Source organism: Lepisma saccharinum, chromosome 30 (genome assembly GCF_977018435.1).
Source record: "Lepisma saccharinum chromosome 30, izLepSacc3.1, whole genome shotgun sequence".
Taxonomy (NCBI): Eukaryota; Metazoa; Arthropoda; class Insecta; order Zygentoma; family Lepismatidae; genus Lepisma; species Lepisma saccharinum.
In genome coordinates this window covers 36,941,958-36,955,353 of record NC_139258.1, presented here as the reverse complement: position 1 = coordinate 36,955,353, position 13,396 = coordinate 36,941,958, and the positions used below count along the sequence as shown (strand labels likewise).

Below are 13,396 nucleotides of genomic sequence, written 5' to 3'. Positions count from 1 at the left end.
ATCGTGCTAAATTGCATGAATTGAATTGAACTGAAGAAGTAAGTACCCAGAAGAAGTAAGTTTGGATTCCCATAACCAAGTCACTGGCCACTGGAAGAGAAAGTGTCAAATGTTAGGGTGTAACATGATATGCTGGAGTCTCAACACATCAATAAGACAAGTATAAAAATTAATGAACGAAGAAAAGCGAAGAGGGTAGATTACATAGGTATTATAATGGAATTCTTAATATTGAAACATATTGCACGTGATAACTATATTCTTTATAATTATGTCGATTTCGCTATTTCACTCTTCGCAGGATAGTGACTTAATTTCTACATCACCAAATTCCTGACTCCGTGAGGTACGGAGGATACCAAGAAAATATTTTTGTTTGGAAGCCTTGAAATTTTGGCACATTTTTATTTTTTCTTCACTATTTATATTTTGCATCACTGGGCAACGTCAGTATCAGTATCTATACACGAATAGAAGCAAAAAAGTCTCAGTAAACATGGGTCTGCAAACGAGCCGTTTTCGAGATAATCGCGAATGTGTGATTACAAGCCGCTGACTTCGTTGTTTGTAAACGTCGTCCTAGTTGGTAAAATACTAATAATGTGTACGAATGTGTGGTTACAAGCTGTCATTAATTGCATTTTGTAAACTCAGAGTGCTTTACTCCTTGCGCGGTCCGAGGTTTGCTCTTTGTGTACAAAACAGAACATTTCCGAGAGATGGTACGGCTTGTACCCTACCCACACATTCACACACATTATTAGCATTTTACCAACTAGGACAACGTTTACAAACAATGAAGTCAGTGACGGCTTGTAATCACACATTTGCGAGTATCTCGAAAACTGCTCGTTTGCAGACCCATGTTTACTGAGACTTTTTTGCTTCTATTATCGTGTACTTTCACCTGTGTCAGTTTGCACTATTACTTTTGAGACACCTTGTATATGTAATATGCATATTATCAGTGGCATGCCCAACGGGAGTCAGTAAGCGTCATGACACCCTTTGAGCCCATTATTTCTAAAGAGAAGAATGTCAAGGCAGGAATAGATGACAAAATGACGCCCGACTACAAAAAATGTATACATAAACCCCTTTTGGAAATCCTGGGCACGCCACTAAGATACGTAGATAATATAAATAATAATTGTAAAATATTATTATACATTGTATATTATTATTATGTACATCAGCTTATTGTAAAGAATTACGACATAAATTTTGACATGAAGACATGATAAAGTATCAAGATACATTCGAATAAAAAATTGAAAGTAAATAAATAACTAAAAAAATTGAAGTCCTGACATTAGCTAAAGAAGACCCTTCCCTGTTGCACAGTGATGCAACATTTGTCTTGCTACTTATTATAGCCAGCACTTACAAATTTCGCATTACGTACGATAATATAGTCACACATTCTACGAAGACATGTTTTTAAGTTGCTGATCAAGTAGATTATGATTATTTTTACTTACTTTGTCGATTATCAGAATTATCATCATTTTGATTTTGTATACAACAACATAAATGCCGGCCCCCGTGGCGAACTGGTTAGCACAGATCGCCACGGGTCCCGGTTTCGAATCGTGACCTGGGCATTGGTATTCTTTGTGAGTGACGCATCAATTTCATCATATCAATCATCCGCATCGTCGTAATTAGCCAAAAGTGGTAGAAAGGCGACGCTAAAAAACAAAACAAAATAAATCAAATACAGTAGAGCGTCGATTATCCGAACGTCGGTCAACCGAACGACAGCTTAACCGAACTGTGTACTCGCTTACTTTCAGATATCTGTAATGAAAAAAGTACTTGACTTAGCTGCTCGTAAGCGTGTAGGCTTGCTTAGACAGACCAAAATAAAGGATTTTTTTAAACGTTAATTTTGTGTACTGTGTGTATTGTTCATGCAAAATGCGTATGTAATATGTACATATTTTTGTTTAATAAACTGTACCACATACTATATATTCCTACTAAAGTTGCCTTTGTACGTTACTTTGTAATACATACTTAAAGAGATGCCTGTTTTTATGAATAAATTTACTGTACAGTACTTCTTTTTGGCAAATAAACATGTACAGTTCGATTATCCGAACAAACCAGTTTTCCGAACACCCATGTCCCCCAATTACTTCGGATAATCGACGCTCTACTGTAGCATGAACGATGCCTTGATCGATTCGACTCTGACTCACTTTGTTGAACAAAGCATGTTATCTAATAGAGAGTTAAAGATGTGGAAAGAGGAATGCGACCTTGAGAGTGTTTGTTTCCCTGTTTGCATGGCACTTGCTGGGAGTGGCTTCGAGAGCAACTGGTCAACACTCAGAGACGGTTTTCCCAAGGTCATGGCTACGCTAGGGCCTCGTAACTTTCGCAGTCCTACAGTTTACACGTAGATCATTATCGCCAAGGCCACACGATTATGTTAATCTACCCTGGGAAACAATTGCTTTCCATAGGCGAATACAAAAAGTGTTACTGGGATGGAAACACTGTGTTGTAACCAACCATCATAGGCGTGCGCAGACCCTCTGATTAGGGGGGGGGGGGCAAAAGCATTGATGAAAGTTCAGTCGGGAAAGAAAAACCTCATTTTTACTCAATGTTTTAGTTTCATTGCATTGATGGATGCATGTATGTATGTATGTATGTGTTTAATGCAGCAACATAACGAATAAATAAATTGTAACTGAAATGTGACTCGCTCCTTTTCCTCCAAACAATTGTGTTTAAGCATTTAAGACAAACTTTTTAGCAGCAAGAGTCTGAAGTACTTAGTAGTTTAACTTCTCTCTCTGGTAATTTACAATGCATTAGAGAGAGAAAAAAAATGCCAGCGAAGCGAGCAAGAAATTGTTTAGATCCAAATATTTACAAACTGAAAACAATATTGATTTAAAATGGCAGAAAAAATTCATGGAGCGCCATGACATTCTCTTTTACAATTTATTCATTTAGATCGTTCGGCGCCCAGGGTCAACTCCCGCAGCCTCCTAGCTATCGCAACGCTCTACCCTGTTCTGGCTAGCTCTGAACTTGACAAGGCTATGAGAAAAGAAAATTTTACGAAATGTATTTTCATTTGTATGAAAATTAATATGGGGGGACAATTGCCCCTCTGTGCCCCCCTGCAGGTGCTCTTGGCCTTTTGGAAGAAATAATACAAGAAAGACGTTATAACTCATTTCATCTTGAGTATCTTTTTGTCCTGATACTCTTAGATTCTACTAGTCTTGTTTTCTTTTACCTCAATGTTTGCCCCCCTAGAATTGATTTCCGTCCAAGGTTGGGAAGGGGCAGTGCCCGTTGCGCCTGTGGTTGCGCCACTGCACCCCATTCTCCCGTATTTGCTTTGAACTTTAATCAGCTTGAAAATACTTGAATTTCTTCAAGCAGGGTACGAAATCCTGGGGGAACGGGGATTTCCCCCACCAACAATCTTGGCCTCAAAAATCCCCCCCACTAAAAATTTCCGGGGGGAGAGATTTTGTTACAACAAACAAAAGATAAGCAATTACTTTTAATTTCAAATATATTGTACTAAAAATAATATCGAAAACCTACATAAATTAGTGTAGTTGTGAGGGTTCAATGCTTTTTCTCTCTCAAGAGATCATTAACAATTCTACATCAATACGCACAACAAAAGTAAATAAAGAATCAAGATCCACTATTAGGGTCGGGGGTGTGCACCCTGAGTGAAAAACACATGTGGGCTCGCTGTAACCGGTGCAGCGACGCAAGTCGTTTAGGGTTACCAGAAGTTCTCTTTTACTCGGAAAAATCCTGTTTTTCGGGTACTAAAAATGCTCCGGGCGGGTTTTTAGGAAAATTTGGAAATATCTTATTTTTTGGGGTATAGACAGCTGCTTAGAGTCCAGCGCAGATAATTCTGCCGTGCAATGCGCGACAGAACTAAAGAAGCAGTGTTGCTAATGGAGCAGATAGAAAAATCGCTGCGGTGCGCCGATGCACAGCTGTTACGTACAACAATAAAATTAGAGAATTCAGGTCTATCTAACGTTGAGTTTTAAACGTCATGCATTATACCAGGACTAGGATTAATATGTACTAACAAGTGACTATGTATGTAGCTACATACATATGGACTAAAAATTCGCAAAATATGAACTAACACATAAGTAAAATTACCAAAAATGCTGCAAAGAAGACTTCTTCATACGATTCCTTATTTGAGTGATTTCAAACAAAATAAAAAAATATATATATTATTTTTCATTGCATTAATGCACTGGTGGCGTTCTAACTTTTCACTCCCAAAACCCGTATACACTGGTATGAAACTGCAACGGCAGATAATAACATGCCAACGTGTTAAACCGCTACAATTGCACCATAACACTCCTCCTCAAGCAGTATTATTATTTCCTCTCTGAGATCGGCGACAGTCGGTTGCCTTTGTTGTACATTTACAAAGGATGCCGGCTTCCACAACAATAACAAGTACATATACTGCCACTAGACGATAAGCTGCGCGGCTTTTTCTTTTGTTATGAACCAGGGCCGGCGCTAGTCATTTTGCCTCCCTGGGAGGTGGCGGCAGATGCCGCTCTATTTCGACCCCCCCGGTCATTACGCAGCAACGGAAAATTGAAAATCAATATATTCCTAACTAAAACATCAAAATATAAAATAAATAATGAGACTTCTTATGCTATTTCAATACTATTCAGCGCAAAAGAATATCTCGCTCGATCACAGTTTTCAATAGGCTTATTTTTTTCTTCTCTTCAAATTTTGCCGCTCTGGGCGATGGGACGGTTCGCCCTCCCCTTCCGCCGGCCCTGCTATGAACTTGGTCACCCATCAAAGCATGGCAATTTTAACACAGAAAACAATATGTATCGCATTAAGCAGCAAAAATGACAGCCTCCTCTATGCAATTTCTACAAGAACACGTGCCGGAGCCAGAGTTGAAATGATGTTGGAGCCACATAATTTATTTATTTTGAATAATTCCAAAATTATGAAATATGAACAATTTGTTGCTGCTGTTCGCTGCTCTCTTGCCAAAATGCTTTATTGGGATGCTAACACCATGACTGGCTTCCTCCTTCATGAACTCGTGCACGTTGCTTAGAATTTCCCGAGCTTGGCTATGCAAGGTTTTTGATTTCAACTTCGACAGAACTGGAGGCATTATGGAATTTAACGTTCATTAGCAAACACACACTTTTACATAAACACACGCAATACACGCACACAACGTCAAATCGGTCAAATACTTAGTATAAAATAAAAATATGGTGCTTCCAATCCAACAAAACTCACCGCCACTTTACCTGCTTTCCCCTTCCGTGACAGAAATAGTGCTTCATTATTACAGTTGGCAACACTAGTTACTAGCTAGCCAATGAACATGCACTGCATAAAAGAAGCAACGACTACGCCGTGCTATATTGCCACATTGCCGTCCCTGCTGACCGGTGGGAACCGCGAGGTGGAGCGCTGTTCAATTGTTTTCAATGAAGTTTGCGCGAGTGTGTCCAGGAATGGAATGACAATATGGCAACAATAGCGAAGGTTTTCGAGCAGGGTAGAACACGTGATGCTAAGAGAGAGGGAGACGAAACGAAAATACGTTTCTACGCAACGGCAAATTTACGTGTGTGGCACTCTAACTTCAAGATTAGTAACAAAATGTTATTTGTAAAAAATTGTTAATATTGTTTCCGTTTTCAATTTCAAAGTAAAGAAATACAACACTCTCAGTTGCAAGCGCAAAGAAAATAAACTTTTCTTGCAACAAAGAAGAATTGTTGGACCTTTTCGTCTCTTCTGTTGTCATCGCCACGCCGCGTGAGGTTTTGATTCCAAAGCATTTGTGACATCTACCGCGATTCTTATTGAGCAGCAAGTTTCTGACAATAGGTAAGAATATTCAATTCGCCGCGGCTTATCTTGATTTGAGTTTCATGACAGAATTCAGAAATAAACAATATTTTTTAACTGCAGTACTCTTAGTTGTTACATGGCAGTGGAGAAGTGAAGTTCTGTCGATCAGCGATCTAAACCATGCCAAAATGCAAATGTGTTTTTAGTGACGTCTCACAAAAACGGTTTCCTGACTTCAGGCCTGGAAGAAAAAAAAAACTCCCAGGCAGAATATCAATTTGTTATTCTTTTAAAGTAAGAGACCAAGCTTCACAACCGTATAATATTAGGAGCATAGTGAATAAATATTAGAATATTCAGACATTTGCCTACAATGAGGCCTATTATTCGTTATACGGAAACTATGTAAAATTATTTTGTGTGATCTATAAGCCCACCAAAACACCAGCAAGCACAAAACGTGTGTCTTCGTCTAAAGTTAACAACATTTTGCAATCTAAAAATGCCTTCTTTTTTAAAGTTTGTTATCTGGTAACCCTAAAGTCGTTGCCGTATATTCTTTTAAAATTCTTTGAAACACAGTCTAAATAACGCACAGGATAAGCAATACAAAAATATTCTGGCCACTGAAAGAAAAGCAGCAAACTGTTGCTGCGGACACACGCTCTGCGTGATTGACGCAAATCAACTCCCACTCACTTCGAAAAGCCGTAGCGGGCTTTCTGCTTCCCCTAAAATCTGCAAATGGACCGGTCCTTCCCTTCACACCCGCTCCCCGTCTACCCTCGTTCGGGGATCTTCTCGTGAGCGGTGAGCTGTATTTTTGTCTCCAGGTCCGTAGGATTGGTTTAAGAATTTATTATGGGAATATTTTGGGATAAAACAGCAAGTACATGTACAGTTAGGACCGTACGGTTGAAAAAGCAGCGCTTTCACCACTCGATTCCCCTCCTCCTCCTCTGGCGCTATGCGCGGCCCTGCTCCAGAGTTAGATGGGACAGGGTATACAATAGGCTCGAAATGGGTTCGGAGGGCTGTAACCAACAATATTCCACTTGTGACAAGGAAGTTCCACAAGTGGAAAGGTGTGAAGAGGCCGTTGCGAAACTGACGAGGCGTACATTGTGTTGGCAGCGGCTTGGTTGTCAAGCGAAAGTCTCAACAAGAGATTGCAGGAAGCGGCTTGCATAACCATTTCCAAGAATCAACGCAACGGGCAGCATGCTGATGCCTTTGACCGAAATCCGTTGCGGCAATTGGAATACAAAAAAAAAAAAAGATCTCCCTTCTGGTTGCTTCTTTCTCTATCGTAAAAAGGTAAAGTGCTCCCCTGTGCATAGCACCACGCCATGAAGGCGTATAGGGGGTGTGGGGGTAACGCTCCACACTTTCTTGATCCGGTCGTGAGTGGGGGTGATGTGATCAGCATCACGCCCCTGACCGCCTTTACCCCCCAGGGTTTCCCCCAGGTACCCATGTTATTCGACGCTGGGTGGGCGCCGGGGCCGCTTCCATCGTTAGAAAAGTTCCCGGATTTGAACCGGCCGGGGATCGAACCCGGGACCTTTAGCATGGTAGTCAGACGCGTTACCGACTGAGCCACCGCGGCCACTTTCTCTATCGTATATTCTAAATTCGGATGTTGGAAATATACAGATATTGTACAAAAAATGTTTGTTGGCAGCAGATGTATCTTCTTACCAGGGCTGTGATCGAGGGTCTACGACGGTATACACCGTATACCCTCTGGTCAACCTTATTCAGTAGCTAGAATGATTGATTCATTTAAATTTTTTCTGTGCGTCGGCACATATGGCCATTTTGCACACTTCAGTAGCTATATGCGGAGAAATAGCCCCTTATCTAAAAATTCTTACCTAAGAGCAGTGATGTGCCGTAGACTATAAGTTTACGTCTACATGCGTTGTCTACACGTAATATACGCGTAGATTACATTGGGTTGTAGTTTACATAGACTACGTAGACAATCTAAATTGCATTAAAATTAATATTCAAGGGTTTCATGAAAGGAAAGTGAAATTTTCAACTATACTGGTTCCTAACGAAATGAAAAGAATCCTATTTACAACAAAATTTCTCTTCTCTTCTATTATCAACTATGAAAGAAGATAAATAGTATGCAAAAAACAACAACAGATGGCAGTCGTGAGGCAAGAGTGGTCTTTTTCCCATAAAATACTAGAATATTTCCTATATTAGGTTTCTTCCTAGGTGAGAAATTGTTCGAATTTAGAAGGAAGAGTATGAAAAGTTCCCTTCACACATCAGCAACTGATACGCAGTTAATTTTCTTTTAATTCCACGGCGTCCTTTGCTAAGTTATCACCTTTCGCCATGTTGTTTACATAGATTACGTAATCTACGTGTACAAAGTAGTCTACGTGTAGAATGTAGACTATCGTTGTTTACGCGTAGACGCACATCACTGCCTAAGAGTTAAGAAAGGGGTGTAGAAAAGCCTCTTGGGGAAGAAAATAAAAGTGCAAGGTTGTAAAAGACCTGCACCAGACAAACACAACACATTAAAAAGTCAGAATATACCAAAAGCTTCCTCACAGACAGTGGAAGAGCTCTTCTCAAGAAGATAAAAACGCTTGTTAAAACATTGTCTTCTCCCAACAGGGATAACAAACAGCTGGGTTATGGGAAATCACCATACAATATGCATTACACCCCCTCAAGTACACATATAAACGGGATAGCTAGGATTGCCAATTTCAAAGACTAAATAAAATTCCTGGAGATTTCTTTACGGCTTTTGAACCCTTTAGATCAAAATGTTATGGAAGACTAATGAGGACTATAAGTGGTAAACGTTTGTAAGTGCGAAAAGTGAAAGTGTTGGGAAATCGCATCGTTCCGCACATCAGCCCGTAAGAACATTCACACTAGTGACCTCTTTACACGCCCGTTGAACTACTTAGTGCTACCAGCCACATTTCACGTTTACCACATTATAAAGCCTGGCACATTTCACAGTTTAACGTGGAAAACGGTGTTTGAATTATTATGGCACTTACAGCGTTTACCCATTTTAGTCTTCTAATGTTCAGCTGTTATCTCTTTGTGGTTCAGCTGTTATCTCTTTGTGGTCTGACTGCTGCGAATACAAAATTGAATCAACTTGACCAAAACAATGTAGCAACCACAGTTTGTAAGAAAACAAAACAAAATCAATATACAGATACAGACTTATCGGAAGCATAAAAATACAGTAAAAAGTAAAGTGCTCCCCTGTGCTCTACACCACGCCATGAAGGCGTATAGGGGGTGTGGGGTTAGGGCCCAACATTTTCTTGATCTCGAACGAGCTTGAGGGTGATGTGATCAGCACCACGCCCCTGGCCGCCTTTACTCTCCAGTTTCCTCCAGGTACCCACTTTATACGACGCTGGGTGGCCGCCGGAGCCGCTTGAACACGTTGAAAAAGTCCCGGCTCTCCCCCGCCAGGATCAAACCCGGGTCTCTTGCATGGTAGTCAGACGATATATAGTAATAAAAATATAATAAAACTGAATCTCGTCATTCCGGGAGATAACAAAGCTTGTCCGGGAGACCGGGAGAATGAGTTTGCTTATGAGAGGGTTGTCAAGCATAGGAATAACATAACCTTTATTTTCGTAAAGGACGTCAGTGGGTTATTGATATAATTCCCCAATTTTCCCGTATCAAGTGTTGATTGTTTAAGGTTCTAACAAAAGGGTGCCTTACTTTCGTTTATGAATAACTGTTCGAAAATTCCTATTATTTTCCCCTAAATAAGAAAATAAACTTACTTTCTAAGCTACATCTCTCTGAAAATTACAAGAATTGGCAGTATGTACCAAGAGTGGCACACACTTCAATCCAAGGCGCTGTTAGATAACAAAATGTATTTTCTCTTCCCCAAGGCAAGGTGTTCTGTCGTTCAATATGAACACATTTTTGCCTCAAGTATTACTTAACTGAGCGAAGAAATGCAGGTCAAGCATTGTTTTGTTAACTTGAAAGCGTCAAACATTGCTATTGTTGGTTTCGATAGCAGTATTTGTGGAGTAATACGGTTGTTCAATTGACCGCCGCAATTCAACAACAGAAAATGTGCCTCCACAAGCCATACAAGCATACTAAATTTGTATATTTAGTTATTTAACATTCCTTCTCAACCTGTTTATATTAATAAGCATTGAGGATGAATAATGATTAGATTAAATAGTCTGAAAAACAAACGAAATGCAACTAATATAAGATACCCAAGACTCGAACTTAGAACCATCAGAGGCGAGATTATCAATCCAGTATTTAACGCGCTCTCCCCGATGGCGCACTTCACCTGCTATTTACTTCGCTTTTACCGTTTGCTCCGGTCTTTTACGTAGACTGTGGCCGGTAACACATTTCAAAATGTGCCCATAAACCAGAGAAACAGCAGCTTTTCAAAGTGATTTATTAAGTAGCTACACCTTGCTAGAATTTGGGACGAATTCATTGCAACATTCATACTTGCCAAGGCATTGAAAAAGTGACCGTCACAGAAGCAGTCCTAGTGTCCCAACCAAACTACATATGAATCTGAAACTTAGCATGTCTTCATATGCACATATGCACAACAGGGGCGGCGCCAGAAATTTTCGACCGGGTGGGCAGAAGCTCCTTATTGATAGATTAGGGTGGGCAGTATAAATGTAAGACCATATATAGTTTATATGGTGTATGTAAGACGTATGTATCCCCCTCTCTCTTACACTCCCGATTTTCTTCTTACTTCTTTTCCCTTTTCTTGTTTTCTTTTTATTCTTTTCTAATCTATTCTCGCATCTTGTTCCATTTCCTTTCGCTTTGTCTCTGATGGACACAATTATTTCAAGGAAGTGTTTACCCATGCGCAGCCATACATTCTAATCACATTCTTTCATGCATGTTAATACAGTGAAATAAATGTGAATTAGGTTTAAGCTTGTGTTGCAAATACAAGGCACATACTTGACAATGATAGAAAGTGCGACGGAAGATAATCGTGAAGTTTCTCGTAATTTAAATGCATGTTCCTGAGCATAGTATTTTCATCGTATGAGTTTTTAACTGAAAGAGTTTTTTTACTCCTTAGTGGTCACTTTTCTTAGCTTACAAGATTTGTACAACTGAGAAATCTATCTCAATGTTTGTAGTAGCGGCGACTGGGTGCCAACATTTGAGGGGCAAAGACAATATACTTTTTCTTGGTAGAAAAGGCTTAGCATAAAGAGGCCATAGTGCGGGGGCAAAAAGTGGCAAAATTTGGCGATGGAACTGCATCCCCCACTTCCCGGTCCTCCTAATCGCCACCACTGAATGTTTGGATTAAAATGAACGTCTTATTAGGAATGATTTAAAACACACACGGAAATCAAATTCTTTGTTCATTGTCCATGAAGTATTCCTAGGCTAACGAAAGGCTAACCCCGTTTTTCTCACTTGGGCTTTCTGATTTGTACACGGTCGCATGCTCCGATGTTTTTGCTTTCAAACAAAAGTTATCCGAAGTAGATTGCTCAAAAAGTCTCCGAGATATACTAAATTATACTCTAATATAACATATTGCGTCATATTTCAGCCTGTATGAGAACTAGAGACTTGAAAGAAGTTAAGTTCCCTTTGTTGTAAAAAATCTATTCTTTGAAAACAATGCAAAAGTTTGCGCCCTTTTCCAAAATTCATTGAAATTTGGGGACTTGGCCCCTCCCAACCCCGTTTTTCTCACTTGGGCTTTCTGATTTGTACACGGTCGCGTGCTCCGATGTTTTTGCTTTCAAACAAAAGTTATCCGAAGTAGACTGCTCAAATAGTCTCAGAGATATAACGTTTTTCTGAAATAAGTGTAAAAATTTAAAAATCGCGCGCAAAGGCCGCTGAGAGAGGGGTTACTTTCGAAAGGTTTAAAGGTTAAATATAACAAATCAACCACAACTTACTCTTCCAAAAATGGAGTTGCATTAGTTCATACCTCTTAGAAAGTTGAGATGGTAGTTTCAATTGCACAGCGTTTCATTAGTAGATCAAGGCAGCTAATTCCGTGAACAATGATGTTGTTTTCCGAAAGTCTCAAATATTTGTCTCATGCAATCGCCCTCCTAAAATGGACGAATCTTCTGTAGTGATAAAATGCCACGTTTGGTGCGAGTTCTTTCTGTATATTTTTCCACAAAGGCATAACGCTGTCGCATTATAATGAAGAGGTCCTGTGTTCGACTCCCTCCTCCTCTGGTGGAAGCACAATGCACACTGGTTCCACGTTAAACTGTAGGTTTAGTCCCGATTAGCCTATCTGAGCACAAAAGTGGATTTAAAAACAAACTAATAAAATCGTCTTCTGGATACTTCGTGACATAACTTTTCTTCTTTACTTCAGCTGCATCTACAGATTCTGTTGACATTTTCGGCTGATTCATTTGGCAAAATTTATGTGTGGAAAGAGGATTTCTAAATAGGATAAGCCACTCATTAGCAATTGAATAATTATGTAGCTTTTTCCATACATAACTGGTTTATTAAAATTTATTCACTGCAGTATTGTAGTGATTATTGTGATTCCTTCTTATTAGTAGAATGAATATGAAGTTGATATTTCGCATACCATATTGATATTTGAAGATAACAAGTATATAAAAATTGTAATGAAATAAAAAAAGGGACACTTCTGGAATTTTAATGCCGAGCTAAATACAAACTATATTACACTCTCTAGCGTACTTAAACCCGAAGGTTTATGGCTTCAGCAACAGAAGCCTTCCATCTGCCCCTATTCGGGGCAAGATCAATCCAATCTTTTCGATCCTTGCCGATTTCTTTTAGGTCTATCTCAACGTTACCCCTCCATCCACGTCTTGGCCTTCCTACTGGTCTCTTACCATCAGGTTTCCCAACAAGAATCCTGTAAACTATTTTTTTCCTCTGCCATTTGTGTCACATGGCCTGCCCATCTAAGTCTTGTTGATTAAATTATTCTAATAATAATAATAATAATTAAAAAGTCAAAATAATGTATTGTGTTGCCGGAGGAAGTAAGGCTAAGATGATGATTTTATTTGTTTATTTGGAGATTATTTTAACCATACCCAGGGCGGGATTTATGTACGTATGTGGAGGCTAGGAGCTACAGTCCTCAAGTTCACCCTAAATTCTGATCTAATCTTGAGCCTCCTAAGCCTACTAACTGCTTTTAATCATGGAAGTATTCATTTGATCACAGTTTTTGTTTCAATAGCTCTAGTAATTACTTTCACTTTCTAATGACAAAATTGGCTTTTTATGGGTTGATAATATGTGAATATTTCTAACATAGATAATATTCACAAGTAAAATATACGTGTTATGAACACCAGAATACACTTATTTATAGAATTATTCATATATCTCCAAGTATATGTACTTATTGAATTTGATTGGGTGGGCAATCGGGTAGGCACAGGAATTTTTGGGTGGGCGCTTGCCCACCCGTGCCCACCCCTGGCGCCGTCCCTGATGCACAACCTGTTGAAGTTTAATCAAA

At 39.5% G+C, this 13,396-nt stretch overlaps 1 protein-coding gene across 1 annotated transcript in view; it reads left to right on the top strand.

Moving 5' to 3' along the window:
• The window catches only part of LOC145982038 (short-chain dehydrogenase/reductase family 16C member 6-like), a 51,388-nt gene that overhangs the window by 22,728 nt on the left and 15,264 nt on the right, over positions 1-13,396 (top strand). The gene's annotated exons all lie outside the window — the stretch shown is intronic.